A 17,556-nucleotide genomic window follows, 5' to 3' on the forward strand; every position below is an offset into this window, starting at 1 on the left:
CTCAATGGCCTTAATGTCATATATGGGACTAAGAACCGCATGAGATATAAAGATTCTTCAGTGTTTAAGTTTTGAAACAAAGACGTTCATATTTCAAGATCTTCTTGAAGCTCCATCTCTCTGCATTGTTTGGATTATCTTCAGTCTCCTTCGCTTTTGCCTTGATTGGCAGCTTTGCAGTCTCATCCTGACCTGTGTTGCAAGTCACTCTTGGGGCTCTATAGATCAGTGCTTTTCCATTTTGGGGGCTATGACTCAGTTGTAGTAGACAAATAAAATTGTGTGACCCCCTAGGGAGTGCAGAATAATGATCTTATGGAGAGTTATTTCCCTAATTGTGGGTTTTATGACCCCATTTGGGGTCCTGACTAGACTGCAGGAACTCAATTTCCCCGTCCCATCCCTGCGAGTTTTGTCACTGCTGCTGTCCCTGTCCCTGACCCATTACTGTAAGCTCTGCCTTAACTGCACAAGCCTCAAACACTTATGATGAGGATGGAGCTTGCAGGGATGGGGCATAGACAGGAAAAGAACTCGCAGGGATGGAACGGGAAAATGAGTTCCTGCAGGGATGGGGAAAAATTTGTCCCTATGTCATTCTCTAGTCAGGACGCATGGTTGGAGAAGCCCTGCTATGAAAAGTTCAGTCATCCGTAGACCGTACCTCTCCCCAGAACCTCTCAGGAAGCTTGGCATTTGGCAGTATGCAGTTGTCTCTCTGCTATGCTCCCACTCTGGTCAGTAAGGAAGGAGACAGTGGTCTGATGCAGGATCCTCAAGACTCGAGGCAAAGAGACTGCTTAATCAGCAAGTTTACTTAAATAAAGAATGTTAGATAGAGATCTGTAATTCCCACCATCATTATCCCATCTGCTGATATCTTAAGATCATTAGGAAGTCATCCCCTCGGTTAGAGATGAGTTAATGATTCACCTTAACACGCTCAATAAACATCTGACATTTAGCAAGCAAGCAGGACATGGATCAACAGGATTAAATGATGCCCTCCCATGGTTTAAAATATAATCAGCAAAAACAGAAGAACAAGCTCAACAGGATACAACAAATATACAAACACGGTTCTTTTAATGAAAAACTTGCAATAATCTCAGTGGCACTCAACCCACCCGTGTCGAGTCCCATTGAAAGAACTGCAAGTTTTTCATTAAAAGAACCATTCGGCATCTTGTGGTCATCTCACTGTGTTTGTGTGTTTAAAATATAATGAAACTGTGATTCAGATATAGCAGAGAATTCAGATTTTTTTTTTAACTTCTCAAATTCTTCTGCTACCAATCCACCTGTACACTGTAATTCATAGAAATGAACTCATCCCTAATTTTCACAACCTTGGTTAAAACGATTTGCAAACTGTTCACACTTCTCTTAACCCCCTCCTTCCAGTATGATCTGTATAATTTATATTGTTTTGTTTATCTTTTTGTTATATGACAAAATTCAGTAAAATATATTAAACACAAAATTTACTCTCTTCTCAATCTTCAATGACTGTAATTTATTCAGAAGAGGAGGAACCCGGTCATAACTTTTGGCTCTAAAAATCAAACATACAAACATGTTTTTTGAAGCAATTGCAGCCTATTTGTTAAATTCAATGTAACACCACAATAAAAAGAATTACAGTAGTCCAACTGAGGTAGTATGATAGCTCTTACCATTGTTTGACAACTCTCTAAAGATAAAATAGAATGCATTGTCCATAATTGGCACAAATGAAAAAAGACTCCCAGTTCATTTATTTGATTCTCAAATGTCAAACCACAATCCAAAATAATTCCCCAAACCCTAGATTTTTCTTTTATTGTAAGAATTTCTCCAGTACTTAGTACTATTTTCTGACCAATAAACCCACTTGGATTTTACCCCTTCTTTTACAAAACTGCACTAGTGTTTTTAGCGTCAGTCATGACGGTAATAGCTCCGACGCTCTTAGAATTCCTATGAGCATCGGAGCTGTTACCACCATGGCTGGCACTAAATATTGCACTATGGTTTTGTAAAAAGGGGGTTAGTTTTTTGTTTATTCTGCTGAAGAAATGAAGAAAGAGTCTATGGTAATGACTTAAAGTAGTGGACAAAGGGCATGCAAAAGTCTAGGGGCTTTTGGTATTCTTTGTTCTTCTACAATATTCATCTACCTTTGGCAATAATGTCTCTTATTCCTTGACCTTTTCTGAAACCAGCCTGAACTTCAGGCAGTTCTTGCTCAATGTATGATTATAGCCTTCATTGTATTATTTTCAGCAATATTTTGTTGGCATGTGGAATTAATACAATCGTTCTGTTGTTGTTACATTCCTTGGTGTCACCTTTCTTCGGTATAGGTATGAACAGTGATCTTCTCCAATTGGTTGGCCAAATCTGTTGGCACAGTCGAGTGAGGGCCATGATAGCACCTATATTGGTGCAAAGCTTGCAGGCACGTTTTCCCCTTGCTAATCTTGTACTGGTTCTTATAGAGTCAAAGTATGCAGTACTTTCTGTTCCCAGCAGCTGAAATGTGCACTTGTTTTGTTTGTGAAGTGCATTGCACGCATTAGCTTCCCTCCCCACAGAAAAACACTTTCTAATATCAGTTCTGAGTTCACCCCCCTTGTTCTAGAACTTGCATTCCTTGAAGATTTGCTTTATGTGCCCACAGACTACTTTTGAGGTATTTATATGGATGTCTGCACTTTTTTTAAAAAATGATAAGTGATTTATTTCCTTGCTGAAATACTTACCATAAAAGGTTTTAAGAAGAATAATTAATAAAAAATTTTTAAGAGAGCAAGGAAGTTGTAGGATAGGATGAGGGAGGTTTGGGAGTTGCTGGGCACCATCATCTTCCTTCCATCCTAGGTCCCAGCTTCCTGTGTCTCTCAATTGCCCTTCTCTTCTCCTCCCCTCTCCCTCTCTTACCTGCCTCTCAGCCCCTTTCCTTTCCCTACCACTGTTCACTCTAAGCCAGTTGTCTCAAACTCAAACTCTTTGCAGGGCCACATTTTGGATTTGTAGGTACTTGGAGGGCCCAGAAAAAATAGTTAATGTCTTATTAAAGAAATGACAATTTTGCATCAAGTAAAACTCTTTATAGTTTATAAATCTTTCCTTTTGGCTAAGTCTTAATAATAATATTGTCATTTATAGATAAAGAGACATAAGATCAAGAAACTGTTTTATTTTACTTTTGTGATTATGATAAATGTACCGAGGGCCTCAAAATAGGACCTGGTGGGCCCTGGACCGCGAGTTTGAGACCACTGCTCTAAGCAGAGTGAGAGTCCTCCACCTACATTCCTACCAGTGGGGGGTGCTGTTTCATGATCACATTTCCGATAGTGAGGGACAGGCAAGCTCTGCAAGACTCCAGGGAACCTGCCTGTTCCTAGAAATTGACAACACAACATTGAAGCACCACCCCCCACTGGCAGCAATGCAGTTGGAGGACTCCAGCTTAGAGAGAAAAATGACTAGCTCCATTCTTCAAGAAAGCTGGAGCTGTAGCAGGTTGCGAGTTTTGAGCTTTCCACAATTCCCTTCCTATAGCTTCACTGCAGCAAGTTGTTATCTTCTGGTACCATGTGGTTTGTATTTAGATATATTTGTATCTTTGCAAGTCAATCTTTGCGTATGGATGGATAAACTGATAGACAGACAGATGCTATTGCTAAACAAGAAAAACCTTTAAAAAGAGGTGAGAAACTCAAAGAAAGAAAATTAAAAAGAATAACATATTCAGATATAACCAGGGTATGGCATTTCAAATCTCCATTATATTTGTCAGACAAATTGTCTAGGTAATCTTCTGAAAGGGATCAGTTTCAGTTTGCAGGTTTTAAACAGGTTAAACTTGTTTCAACTAGAAACAGAGCATTTTCCTATGCTGGCCCTGCTCTCTGAAACTCATTCTCGGATTCTTACTGTGATGCTCTCTCTTATTCTGCGAAAGACAGCTCTATTTCAACAACATTATGGATCTATGAACAGTTCATAAAGATGAGGATTTATAAATTGGTTTCTAATTTATCTTCTGAATTTGTTAAATTCTATATTGTACACTGCTTAATACTTATTGTCATAGTGGTTAATCAAAAATAATCAATTGAATCCAATCCAAAACAACTTTTAGGTTTAGAATATAAAATAGTCTTGCATATTGAATAATGCAAATTTGATGCAAACTGATGCAAAGTTGCTGCAGGACAGCAGCAGAATTTAAACATTTGTGCTACAGCAGGAAAATAGAGACTTTGCTTGCAGTCCTTTTTCATCTGCCAATATAGTAAAACCTTGGTTTGCCAGCATAATTCGTTCTGGAAGCATGCACGTAATCCAAAGCACTCGTATATCAAAGTGAATTTCCCTTAGGAAATAATGGAAACTCATTCATTCCACAACCCAAAAACTGTAATTCCAAATACAGTACTGTACTTCGGGTGAATTGGGCGTGATGCTTTTATTACATTTAGCCGCACTCAGCGTGAGATGTACGTGTGTTGTGCACACTTGAACTGCAGGTGCTTGTATTACGTTCAGTTGCGATCAGTGATGCGATGTGTGTATATTGTGCGTACTTGATGTGTCACATAAGAACTGCCGCTGCTGGGTCAGACCAGTGGTCCATCATGCCCAGCAGTCCGCTCACGCGGCGGCCCTCTGGTCTAAGGCCAGCGCCCTAACTGAGACCAGCCCTACCTGCGCACGTTCTTGTTCAGCAGGAACTTGTCTAACTTTGTCTTGAATCCCTGGAGAGTGTTTTCCCCTATGACAGATTCCGGAAGAGCATTCCAGTTTTCTACCACTCTCTGGGTGAAGAAGAACTTCCTTACGTTTGTACGGAATCTATCCCCTTTCAACTTTAGAGAGTGTCCTCTTGTTCTCCCTACCTTGGACAGGGGGCGGGGCTGGGGTGGGATTGGGGGAGGTTCTCGGTAGAACTGGGCGGGCCAGGGGGTGGGTCTGGATTTTCCTACACATGACCATCAAGATAAGTACTGTATTGCCATTTATGAAAAAGAGTGTGGAGTTGTTTCATGTAGTTGTGATGGACGGAGGGAACAGATGATGTAACAGACGGTTTCAGGATGGGGATCTGAAATAATTGGGTCTGTGATCTGATTGCCTATTTATGCATGATGTTGAAATTTTATAGATGAAGATAGATGGTTAACTCGACCCCCTTTTTCCTGTGATTATTATTCTTTTGGTATAACCTTAGGGTATAAAATGATTGGGGGTGCTAAATCCAATAGAAACTACCCCTCTGTGGACACAGTTAAGGAGTTAGCTCAATACAGAGCTAGCTCCTGTGTCTTAGGGGAGCATTTATTGTCATTCCTAAAACTCTTACCAATCTGAATTCCGCTGTGTATCTGCCTTGTCCATTTCAGTATGCATCGAACAGCTTCTTTGGCCAGGTTCCCTGCTTATGACGTCTGCATGTTTCCTTTCTCAGCTCTTCTGTGCCATAAACACACCTGTCCTTTCAGGATCAGTTCCTCTATTTGCAAGATGCAAATTATATGAGTAAAATCTGCTGGTTGGAGTAGAGATACACTGAGATTTCTGTACTATATCAGAATTGGAAGGCTTTGCGTTAGTCATTTATTGATTTATACCATTGGATATACAGTACTGCCTTTCCAAAACAGTTTACATAATTATCCAGTACACAAAAATATAGAATCATACATATGATAAAATATTGAAAATGACAAAATAAACACACTGACATCTAAATCTGATTTTGGAAATTTTGACTAGTATAAAGAAATAAAACACCCCCCCAAAGGAAATAAGGTAATAAGGTGATACCTTTTTTATTGGACTAACTCAATGCATTTTATGATGAGCTTTTGAAAGTAACTGTCCAAAAACCCAGTAGAAAGCATGACCATTTTCAAATCAGAATCCCCCCCCCCCCAATTTTTGTTATGAAAATAGCCATTTGCTAGATGTTTTGATTTCAGAGCATCTATCTTTAAGGACTCTTTTCAGAAAAAATAAAATGTCCTAGGGAATAACACATACAAACAAATAATTAGGATATTACCCTACTCTTCTGCCCTCCAACCCAGCCAGCTGATTAACCATTCCCCTTAACGGTCTCCATGACATCCTGCTTGTCTGTCTTGCCTGTTTAGATTGCAAGCTCTTTCGAGCAGGAACTGTTTTCGTATTCTTTGTGACTGTGCAGCACTGCGTGCGTCTGGTAGCGCTATGGAAATAATTAATAGTGGTATGGGGGCTACTTAGACATAGAAAGTACCATAGCAATCTCTGGTACTTCCTGTGTCTAAGCCATGGGGAACCTGCATTCTGAGTAGACTTGCCATATAGACATCCCAGTAATGTAGTGGAACACCTTAGGAGGGCACTCCAGTGGACTTCACATAAAAGGTCCCAGGTACTCATCTCAACATTAGCACCTTACAGTGTATGGAGAGCCCTCCAAAACCCACCTAAAACCTACTGGACTCAACTGTACACTAAACAATAGCCCTTATGCCTGCAGATGTCACCAATATGTAGGAACAGTGGATTTTGGAGGACTCACAAGTGTACTCGTTAGAATAAGATATGGGTTTGGGTTCCTGTCTCTATAGACTACTCCACCACCTACTAGGCTACTAAAGGGACATAAGAACATAAGAATTGCCACTGCTGGATCAGACCAGTGGTCCTTCGTGCCCAGCAGTCCGCTCACGTGGTGGCCCTCTAGTCAAAGACCAACACTCTAACTGAGAATAGCCCTACCTGCGTACATTCTGGTTCATCAGGAACTTGTCTAGCTTTGTCTTGAATCCCTGGAGGGTGTTTTCCCCTATAACAGACTCTGGAAGATTTTCCAGTTTTCTACCACTCTCTGGGTGAAGAAGAACTTCCTTACGTTTGTACGGAATCGATCCCCTATTAACTTTAGAGAGTGCCCTCTCGTTCTCTACCTTGGAGAGGGTGAACAACCTGTCTTTATCTACTAAGTCTATTCCCTTCAGTATCTTGAATGTTTCGATCATGTCCCCTCTCAATCTCCTCTTTTCAAGGGAGAAGAGGCCCAGTTTCTCCAATCTCTCACTGTACAGCAGCTCCTCCAACCCCTTTCGAGTAGTACCATGTCCTTCTTCATGTATGGCGACCAGTGCTGGACGCAGTACTCCAGGTGAGGGCACAGAAGCATGAAAACCTTCTCTGACCTGTTCGTGATCCCCTTCTTTATCATTCCTAGCATTCTATTTGCTCTTTTTGCTGCCGTCGCGCATTGCACAGACGGCTTCATTGATTTATCGATCAAAACTTCCAAGTCTCTTTCCTAGGAGGTCTCTCCAAGTATCGCCCCGGACATCCTGTATTCGTGCATGAGATTTTTGTTACCGACATGCATCACTTTACACTTATCCACATTGAACCTCATCTGCCATGTTGATGCCCATTCCTCGAGCCTGATTATGTCACGTTGCAGATCTTCACAATCCCTCTGTGTCTTCACTATTCTGAATAGCTTCGTATCGTCTGCAAGTTTAATCACCTCACTTGTCGTACCTATGTCCAGAACTTGCTTGCTGCTGTACTAGAACTGGCCATAACATCTGAAGCTGTCATTCAGGGATGGTAAACAAGACTAAGAATGTTATAAGAATTTTATCATGCATCTGTATCGCTCACCTTAAGTACTGCATTCAGTTCTGGTCTCCTCATCTCAAAAAAGCTATTGCGGCACTAGAGAAGGTTCAAAGCAGAGCCATTAAGATCTTCCATTTGGACGCCCGGTCTTCCAGTTTCCTAAAGACTGTCACTAATAACTGGGCTAAAATACAGTAAGTTAATAGAGCAAGGTGTTAGCATTCAACGTAACTGTACTACATTAATTCTCCACGCTGTATGTGGATGCCAGAGCTGTTAACCAATTTCAAATTTGAGAGATGACCCCCTTCTCCCTTCCTCCTTTTTTGTGGTTGGGGGTGGTTTATTCTCATATAAAATGCAAAATTTTGGAGGTTGTACAGTCTCTGTTTTAAATTGTGGCCATAGTACAATTTGTAAAACGTGTTGCTCTTTGATGTATTTTCTTGTTGCAACTTTACTAATAAAAGACCTCTGTTTAAATTAAATAAAAATAGAAGTTTGTCTTGTGAAGATCTGTTCTCTATACGGCGAATAAAGAATTAGCAAGTCAAGCAAATACTTTGACCAAATACTGACACTAGTGATGAAAATAGCATTTAAATATTAATCAAGGACCCAAGGCAGTGGGTCACATGACTACATTTGCAGGCTGAGCATTGGTGTTTGATGGAGATATTCTGTACCAGCTGTAGCCATCCTTAGAAGTCTGTTTCTCTAATCAAACCAATCTAAACCAAGCAGCTGAGTCTTCTATAGGAAGAAGAAAGATTTTGGATTTCATCCACGTGTTGATTGAATTTTAGTGTCTTTCTTCCATTCCCTTGAAGTCAAGGGAGAACAGAACCAGTTGGAAGAGTAGGGGGCCCGAAGTCCATTCGGTGAGTATTCAAAGGATTTGAGATTTGAATATCTTGTGAAGATTTTACCCCCTGAATTACTAATGCGTAGCGTGAGTTTTAGCGCCGGCAGTGGCGGTAACTGCTCTGACGCTCACAGGAATTCTATGAGTGTCGGAGCAGTTACCGCCACTGCTGGTGCTAAAACCTGCACTACGTGTTAGTAAAAGAGGGGGTTAGGTATTTTAAAACATCATTTTTTGAACCATTTTCATTTTTATCTTACTAGGTTGCTGATTCACTTTTGCTTTTACCAGTAGAATACTCATGGTTTCGGTTCAAAGGTGTGAATGATCCCTCAGAATAAGGCTTCTCAGATTTTCCAGGAACCTGTCCTCAGACATTGCAATTGGTTTATCAGTTCTGCCGCAGCCTCTGAAGGTGAATCCTTTAGCTTCTATTAAAAGGGGGGTTATACAAGTATTCAAGTAGAAAAAATGTAGCCCTCATTTCTGTTAACATTTTAATATCTAATGTTGCTAAATAAGCCATATTGAGATTAATTTAACTTGCATTAATATGTATTGACAGGCTTAGTAAGCCTTAGCGTGTATGCTCTCTGGGGAAGGGAGATACCTATTTTACTTGAATATAACTCATCATGAGCGCTGATTTGAAAATTTAAATCCAGTCCATTGCACCCACAGACCTGGTACCTAAGTGCAAGTAATCTTTAGACTGCTTAAAGTTGTCACTGATCCTTTTCACAAGTCATTCTTCTCCAAGGGTGGCGGCCTCAGGACCCAAAGAGGTCAGATCTGTGCAGTTGGAGGAGACGTCGATGGTAGCAGTGGGTCTGCTGGCTTCTCAAGCTGCCAGAGGGTCTGAAACTGAAAAGAGATTAGTTGAACTGATGGACAGATTTAATTTCTCCCAGCTTCAGATAGAGTTAAGACCATTTTTTCCTCAAAAACCAATGATGATTATACTGGAATCACTCCGAGATGCTATGACAAGAATGGAGTACCCTTTCTCCTCAAAACTGGTAGCTATGGTAAAGCAATGTCATGAATTCTTTGAATATTTTGGTACAAAAATGCTTACACGTGGAGATTAATATTTCTACTATGGCATGGTTAGATAGGCCGTATGGTCTTTATCTACCTTCATTTTTCTCTGTTTCTATCACAGGTTTCTATCAAGGTTCCTAACTTGTAGAATAAGAGCATATCCAGACAGTGGCCAGAATCACTTAAAGAAGACATCAACGTTTTCTAGAGTTAAGTCCATGAATACAACAGTTGGGAGCTTTATTTTGGTTATGTTTTTCTTGCAACTGTGTTATTATATGGAATTCCCTCAAATATATATCTTATGAGCCAGATCATTTGAAAGCATTCTTGAACTCTAAATTTCCTGTGACACCATGGAGACCAGCCTTTTTGTTGCCAAATTCCACTCTGTAGAGGAAATGAGATAGGAGTTTTCCTTCCTTTCGTTTCCTTCTAAAGTTTCCTCTGGATTTGTGTATTGCTCCCTTTATTTAGTGGACTTTTATTACAGAGCTATGGATATTGACCGATTAGCGTGAACTGAATGCACAGCGAAGCCCGTGGAGACTGAATGGGCCTGTTTGCATTCAGCATGTCGCTAATTGGCAACACCATTTTGTAAAAGGAGTCCTATGTTTATTTTTCCATCTCTTTTTTGTAATAATAGCTCTGAAGTTTCTCTGACAAGAAGCTTACTTTTCTTGGAAATGTATTTAAGACCTTCCTATAAATTAAAAAAAACAAAAAATAAAGAAGTAATTCCTCTCTGTTAGGTGGCAATAAAGGTCTTGTGTCTGTAGAGCTAGTAGGACGATTGTAAGCAAACTCTACAACTGTATTTTATAACATTAAATCTTAGTTGCTAATTACCAGACCATTCTTCAAGCTTCACCAGGTCCCACTTCATGTTATTTATACCCTCCTGGGTATCAACCCTATTACAGAGCTTGGTATCATCCACAAAAAGACAAACTTTCCCAGACAGTCCATCCACAATATCACTCACAAGCTTGGAAACATCAATTTTTGATAATTGCCTAATATTCAATTGCACATTGTCTGAAAAGGGGGCATGTTGGGTATGGCCCAAAATGACCACACAGATTTACAGAATTTTCTCGATGCATGCCTACGTTGGGCGCTGACATTAACACCTGCTTTTAGGTGCCAGAGCCACACCGAACCCTGTGGAAGATTTTCAAAGCTTACTGTGCCCCTGACGATGTTCGCTAAACCCATTCCAGCCGGTTTAGTGTGCATGTATTTTAGCGGTCGATTATCAAAATAGCTCACCAAAGTCTTTTCCGAGCTTTCTAGTAGTAGCTGACTCTGCCATGCAAATGTAGTACAACGAGGTCATCAGTATTAAAATGAGCACTCTGGACAATTCTCTATCATCGCAGGGTCTGAGCTGTCATAGCCTTACTTTCCTATCAGTGCCTGTTTTATAAAAGTCGTGCTCCCTTTATAGCAGTGTATCGCAAACTGATTTCAGGTGTGCCATGAGACGCTGGGGAGGATGAGAGGCATATCCTGTAGGCAATCAGCCGGCACAAGCGTCTCTCCTTTTCTGCGTGCATCTTCCCTTCTGGCAACCCCCACTGGCTTCTCAGGAATGGTCTGGAGGGCCTTTGCGCAGGCGCAGATGTTGATGTGATGTGATGACATCACACATGCATGGGACTGCATCGCATCGACGTCCGTGCACTTCCGGATGCCTCGAACCGCGGCCACTACGTTTAGTGTGCTGCGGCTCAACAAAATTTGCGAGCACTCAAATTGTTGGAGCCAAAGTTTTGCTGCCATTTACTGAGTTCCTTTCAATATGTCTAAAAGTAAAGGGAAATACTTTTCTGAATGATTGTGTTGCCTGGCATGCCGGAATACATTTCAAAATTGATTTCAAGTTGAAAGCTTGAGGTACATTTTGAGATTTCAGTCTGAAATCTTGCGATGGAAGGGGAACTAAAGCAATCTAGAATGTGACACTTCTGATTCTTACTAGTTTCTGATTTTGCTGTGACTGTTTTACAAATCCTTCACTCTATGAGTGTGCCACCCTTATCCCAGCAGATGTCCCCTTCTTTTCCAAAGGTTGAGTCCGAGACAGCAGGGCAGAGCAGTGAGAGAAGGGTTAATGCAGCTTTGTCCTCTCCAGGTACTGAAGACAAGGAAAGAAAAGGAAAGTTTGCACAGAGCTCTGTCTTCTGCTGCTATTTCCGGGTTGGCTGGAGCAGCACAAGTCTCCTGTCTCCGGCTGACACAGGCTCACTCCTCTTTCTTGTGTTTTGGTCTCAGAGGCAGTGTTAGCAGCTGACACAAGCTCTCTCTCACTGCCTGGCAAAGTCTCTCTGGCTGCAGAGGTGAGCAGCAGGTGCCCTGGCACAGACCTCCCCCTTCCCCAGGAGCCAGCAGGTAAGGGGCAGACTGTCCAGATTTTGCTCTGAATTTTGTGTCTTTGCTCAGAGATCCAGTTGGGACCCTTTGGAACTGGTTAACCCCTATGTACTAAATGTTATTTTTCCGGTCTTCACTGCAGAGCTAACCTACCACCTCTCAGGCACTAGCTAGCAACAGCTTTCATAGGCTGCAAATGTTGATTTCAACAGCTGGGGTCCAACGTCTTGAACCCAGCCTCCCACACTCCCACATAGAAGGCAGAGGTCTGCACACACTTTCAGCATCTCGTGATTCTTTTGCAGTGGGTTAGTCTTCATCCATCTGTGTCACTCCTAGGACCCCCCCCCTCCCTCCTTCCAAAGCAGCAAATCTCCAGCACAAGTCCCGAGAAAACTCCTGTCTGTGACAATGCACAGAGCTGAATGCTCTCATTGCCAGCTGGAGGGTTCTTTTTTTTCTGTTAATGTCGTGACGTGTTTCATACTGTAAGGTGCTTTTTACAATCACATCTTCAAATACTTTATTCCTTTCTGATGGCTTAATCATTATATGCCCAGTAATCTGGGAAAGGAGAATGGGATTTGATATACCACCTTTCTGAGGTTACAATCAAAGCAGGTTACACATTATATTCAGGTACTTTTATTGATTTATTTATTCAGTTTTCTATACCGTTCTCCCAGGGGAGCTCAGAATGAATTTTTTCAGGTACTCAAGCATTTTTCCCTGTCTGTCCTGGTGGTCTTACAATATACCTGGGCAATGGGGGATTTAGTGACTTGCCCAGGGTCACAAGGAGCAGCCTGGGTTTGAACCACAACTCCAGGGTGCTGAGGCTGTACTTAGTTTGTACATGGGCCAATGGAGGGTTAAGTGACTTGCTCCGACTCAGAGTCCCCATTTCCCCTGGTTCTTAGGCCATTGCACTAACCACTGCGTGCGTGTGTGTATGTGGGGACATGTCTAGATGCTGCAGTCTGTCAGCATTGTTCCCAAATGTTCTCAGTTCATGGCATCCCTAAACTGCACATTTTCTTTCAGGTCTCTCGCCCCACACACTATGGCGTCGAATCCTACTTTTACTAGTGGGGATGCCCAAGCCCTGCTAGCTGAAGAGATCCACTGCCCGAGGTCCACACTCCCTGCTGCCTGAGCAGCTAGTAAATGCCGGCACTCATGTGCATGCTCAGTTCACCGTGCCATTGACTTCCTTGCTGCTCAGGCTGCATGGGGCTTTGGCCTCGGGCAGTGGATTTCTATAGCTAGCGGAGCTTGGGCATCCCTGCCAGCCAGCCACAATTTGGAGGGGAGCTTAAAATATGCCACAGCTCCTCTGCAAGTTCACAGTGGTGCCGCTGCTCTATGTGAACACTTTCGAAGTAGCTTAAAGTGGGCACTCATAGGGGCCCATAATCAAAAAACATAGACGTCCAAAAAGCATCCCAAATCAGCACTTGTTCGTCCTAATCACCAGGACGTCCAAGTGCCAATAATCAAAACTGTCTTTCTGTACCTCTAGTGAGGTGTTCCAGCCTCCGTACGTTCAGAGCACGAGATGGGTGTGATGGAGGCATGTTGTGGGTGGCCTTTGAGCAGTCTCAAGGGTGGGTTAGACATGGATGTCTTGCAGAGATAATCAAACATTTTTCAAGACATCCTGGACGGAACTTATATGTTTGAAACTAAACCTATTTTAGAAGGGTCTAAGTGCATGCATCAAGGTAAGACATCCCCACACTCCCCCAATGCTCACTGACCCCTCACACCCACAAAGATCAGAATACAAATGTACCTACCTGTCTCCAGAATATCATCACCTGGTATAGGAAAGCCTATTAGAGCTGCACACAGGTGTCTTAAGTAGTCTTGGGGGGGTGATGGCTAGTGACCCATAGAGTAGCAAGTCCCATAAGCAACTCTACTACATTTGTGGTGGAAAATGTGAGCCCCCCCCCTTACTGCCATATAGGTGCCACCATAAGGGCCACCATAAGGGCTATTGGGGTAGTAGACGGGAGGGGGGCGGGGTTGGGGGTTCACCATAAGCTATAAGGGAGATCTGGGGAGATGTGTATCTGGCACCCCTTGTGACGTTCACAGCAGTGCCCTGTACCATACCAGTACTGCTTTATTGCCATGTCTAGGTGGCCAGTCCATTACAGGACTGGCCTCTCTCACGTCCAAATGGTCTTGTTCTGGGCACTTGGGACTTGGATGAAATTTTGGTTGAAAATGTGGTATAAAGATAGACGTTGGTCTGGACAATCAATGGCCTGGGTGTCCAGATAAAGGATTTTCAAAATATATATTTTTAGACATATGATGGTTTGCTTTTCGAAAATAGGCATTTTCTTACTGCCGACTTTGTGTTCTGGTGAAAAAAGTATAAATAACAATCCTTAAAAAATGTACTACATACTACTGTAATATCGTATTTATAATAGAACTCTAAAAAGGCTACACAGAAGAAGGGTACTTGCCATGACTTGAAACAAAAAAGTCTCTTCTGATTATTCATTAATGTGGCGGCGAAAGGAACGCCGACTTAAATATCAAAATGGAGAGTGATGACATAGTTCCGCAGCAGGCGGGGCTACGTGTGGATCAGCTGAGCCTTGCTGACTCGGTCAGAAATACATGCGTGAAAAAAGCTGGAAAAAAACGGCTTGAATGTCATAGGCTGAAAAAATGACAGGCTGAAACACAAAAACTTATAGAAATCGGTGGAGAATGAAATTGAACTATAAAAATGCTTGCCATTCAATCTCACTGTTAAGGTCATCAGGGTGTAGTGTATGTAATCTAAGAATCAAACGTTGTTCCTTAACCCATAGAATTTGGGAAAGATCACCGCCCCTCAAAAGTTGAGGCACTTCCACAACTGAAAAGCGTAAATCTTCAATGGAGTGCTGCTTGTCTAACCAATGCTGAACTAAAGGAGCTTCCAGTTTTTTGGTTCGAATTTTACTAAGATGTTCAGCAAACCTCAACTTGATATTGCGAGACGTTTGTCCTATATAGAATAACAAGCAGGGGCATTGAATTTTGTATACTACACCCCGGGTGTTGCAGTTGGATGACATAAAATTGGCTTTCTTTTTTACCCAATTTGGAAGGGCAAACTCAGAGAGAGGGGCACTGTACTGGCAAAACTTACAGTGGCCACATGATTGATGTCCGTTATATACGGGAGGATCTCCTATGGGAATGTACTGTGAACGTACTAGCTGTTGTCTCAAGTTTGGTCCTTTGGAGAACGCAAATCTTGGAGGATCTTGAAATTCAGGATGGTACTGCATTACACTCCAGTGCTGTTTGATATGAAAAGCATATTTAGAGTGAGGTAGTACACACTATTGAGGGGTCCGGAATGGATGATGTTGTTGTGAGGCTAAGAGGGTTGTACAAGAGACATTAGAGGCCCTTTTGTGTGCTTTCTTAATTACTGAACGCGGATAACCACGTTCTAAGAATCTTGTAGTAAGATCTTGGGATTTGTTCTCGAAGTCTTCTTCAGTAGAACACAGTCTTTTGAGTCTAAGAAACTGACCAGTTGGAATATTGTCTCTCAGATGTTTAGGGTGAAAACTGTCATACTGCAACAGATTGTTGCGATCAGTCTGTTTTCTATGTATGGTGGTGGTAAAAGAATCATTATGAAGGGTAATTAATAAATCTAAAAATGAGACTTGATGCTGATCCGCACGTAGCCCCGCCTGCTGCTGAACTACGTCATCACTCTCCATTTTGACATTTAAGTCGGAGTTCCTTTCGCCGCCACATTAATGAATAATCAGAAGAGACTTTTTTGTTTCAAGTCATGGCAAGTACCCTTCTTCTATGTAGCCTTTTTAGAGTTCTATTATAAATATGATATTACAGTAGTATGTAGTACATTTTTTAAGGATTGTTATTTCTACTTTTTTCACCAGAACACAAGTCTTTCGTCCGAATCACACAGCCATCCATTATCTGGCATTTGAAGCTTTCCATTTCTCTTTTGGGTTCCTTGAAACAGACCCTCGAAACATGGCCCATGTCGGGACCTGTTAACACACCTTAAAGCTAAGTGGAGTGGTTTTCCTCTTATTGCCATTGAGAACAAATATAGCATGTAAAGAGCACATTGCCTTCAGTTCAACTTTCTTGCACTAAAGTTATACACAGTGATAGGACGGTGGGTTCGACTATAGGAGTCTCGGCTCTTGGTCGGAATACACAATCTTGAGTACTACTCTCTCTATGCCCTTCAATGGCAGGATAACTTCTTTCATTCTGGTTGTAATACCCTTCTTGATTATGCCTAGCATTCTGTTTGCCTTCTTAGCGGCCACTGCGCACTATGCCATCGGCTTCATTGTCATGTCCACCATTACCCCCAAGTCCCTTTCTTGGGTACTCTCATTTAATAACATCCCTCCCATCATATAGTTGTACCTCGGGTTTCTGTTTCCCACATGTAATACTTTACATTTCTCAATGTTGAACTTCATCTGCCATCTCGTCGCCCATTCCCCTAGTTTGTTCAAGTCCCTTTGCAATTCTTTGCAGTCCTCTTTAGTCCGAGCTCCACTAAATAGTTTGGTGTCGTCCGCAAATTTTATTATCTCACACTTCATCCCTGTTTCTAGGTCATTTATGAATATATTAAATAGCAGCGGCCGGAGCACCGAGCCCTGCGGGACCCCACTCGTGAACCTCCTCCAGTCCGAGTAGTGGCCCTTCACCCCTACCCTCTGTTTCCTTCCCGCCAACCAGTTTCTGATCCATCTATGTACGTCTTCTTCCACCCCATGGTTCTTCAGTTTCCTGATGCAGGCTTTTATGTTTATTTAAGATTTGATCTACCGCTCCTGCATTTTACTGACCTAAGCGGTTTACAAAGCATCAAACTAAAATGAAATTAGGTATTTGATAAAAACCTATCTGTCCTGAAGGCTCACAATCTAGCTAGAGTACCTGATTAAAAAAAAAAAAAAATGTAATACATTTATAAGATCAAAGATCAAAAATCAAAGAAATAGAAAATAGAAATAATGAAAGAAGATAAAAAAATTAAAAATAAAATAAAACTACTTTAAGAGATAGAAAAGTCCCTGAGGCAGGTTGATAGTAAGTTCAGTCTGCAGAATCAGGTCAACCGGCCGCCACCAAAGAAGTAGGAATAGGAACCACGCCAATGAAGGCCACTATGATACCAGTCACTGGACAGGCAATGCCAAGCGCTGCCGACAGCAGACCCCTGAAGTGAAGTTCAGTTTCCCTTCGATGTGTCCAACAATGCAGCTGCAGGAATGCAATTCTGTCGAGGAGAGGGAGCAAGCCACAGGAGATCCTCCGACGCCGGCATCAATCCACCGCTGCATCGCGCCAATGGCTTCCCCCTTCTGCTGCTGGACAAGAGCCCAGAAAGGGAAACTTGTGGTGAAGCAGCTGATAGAATCCCCAGTTGGGAGAGATGAAAGAAAACACAGTTCCCTCAGAACCTGGTGTGCTTTTTCTCAAGTGACTTGGCACCAGTTAGACAAAACATGGGCCATGTCAGGTCATTGTAATAAAAGTATCCTACGTCCTTTTTCTTAAGTCTCAGCAGAGACTTTTTACAGAAGCACTATCACCTCCTCTTCCTGCTAGCAATTCCT

The 17,556-nt window shown here is 42.0% G+C and overlaps 1 protein-coding gene across 1 annotated transcript in view; it reads left to right on the plus strand.

Annotated features, from left to right (window-relative positions):
* Positions 1-11,729: 11,729 nt before the first annotated feature.
* CRACR2B (calcium release activated channel regulator 2B) overlaps positions 11,730-17,556 on the plus strand; it is a 68,890-nt gene continuing 63,063 nt past the window's right edge. The window contains exon 1 of the mRNA XM_033928062.1: positions 11,730-11,929. The gene's annotated coding sequence lies outside the window, so the exon portion shown is untranslated. The remainder of the gene's footprint in view (positions 11,930-17,556) is intronic.

This window comes from Geotrypetes seraphini, chromosome 19, assembly GCF_902459505.1.
Source record: "Geotrypetes seraphini chromosome 19, aGeoSer1.1, whole genome shotgun sequence".
In the NCBI taxonomy this organism is placed as follows: Eukaryota; Metazoa; Chordata; class Amphibia; order Gymnophiona; family Dermophiidae; genus Geotrypetes; species Geotrypetes seraphini.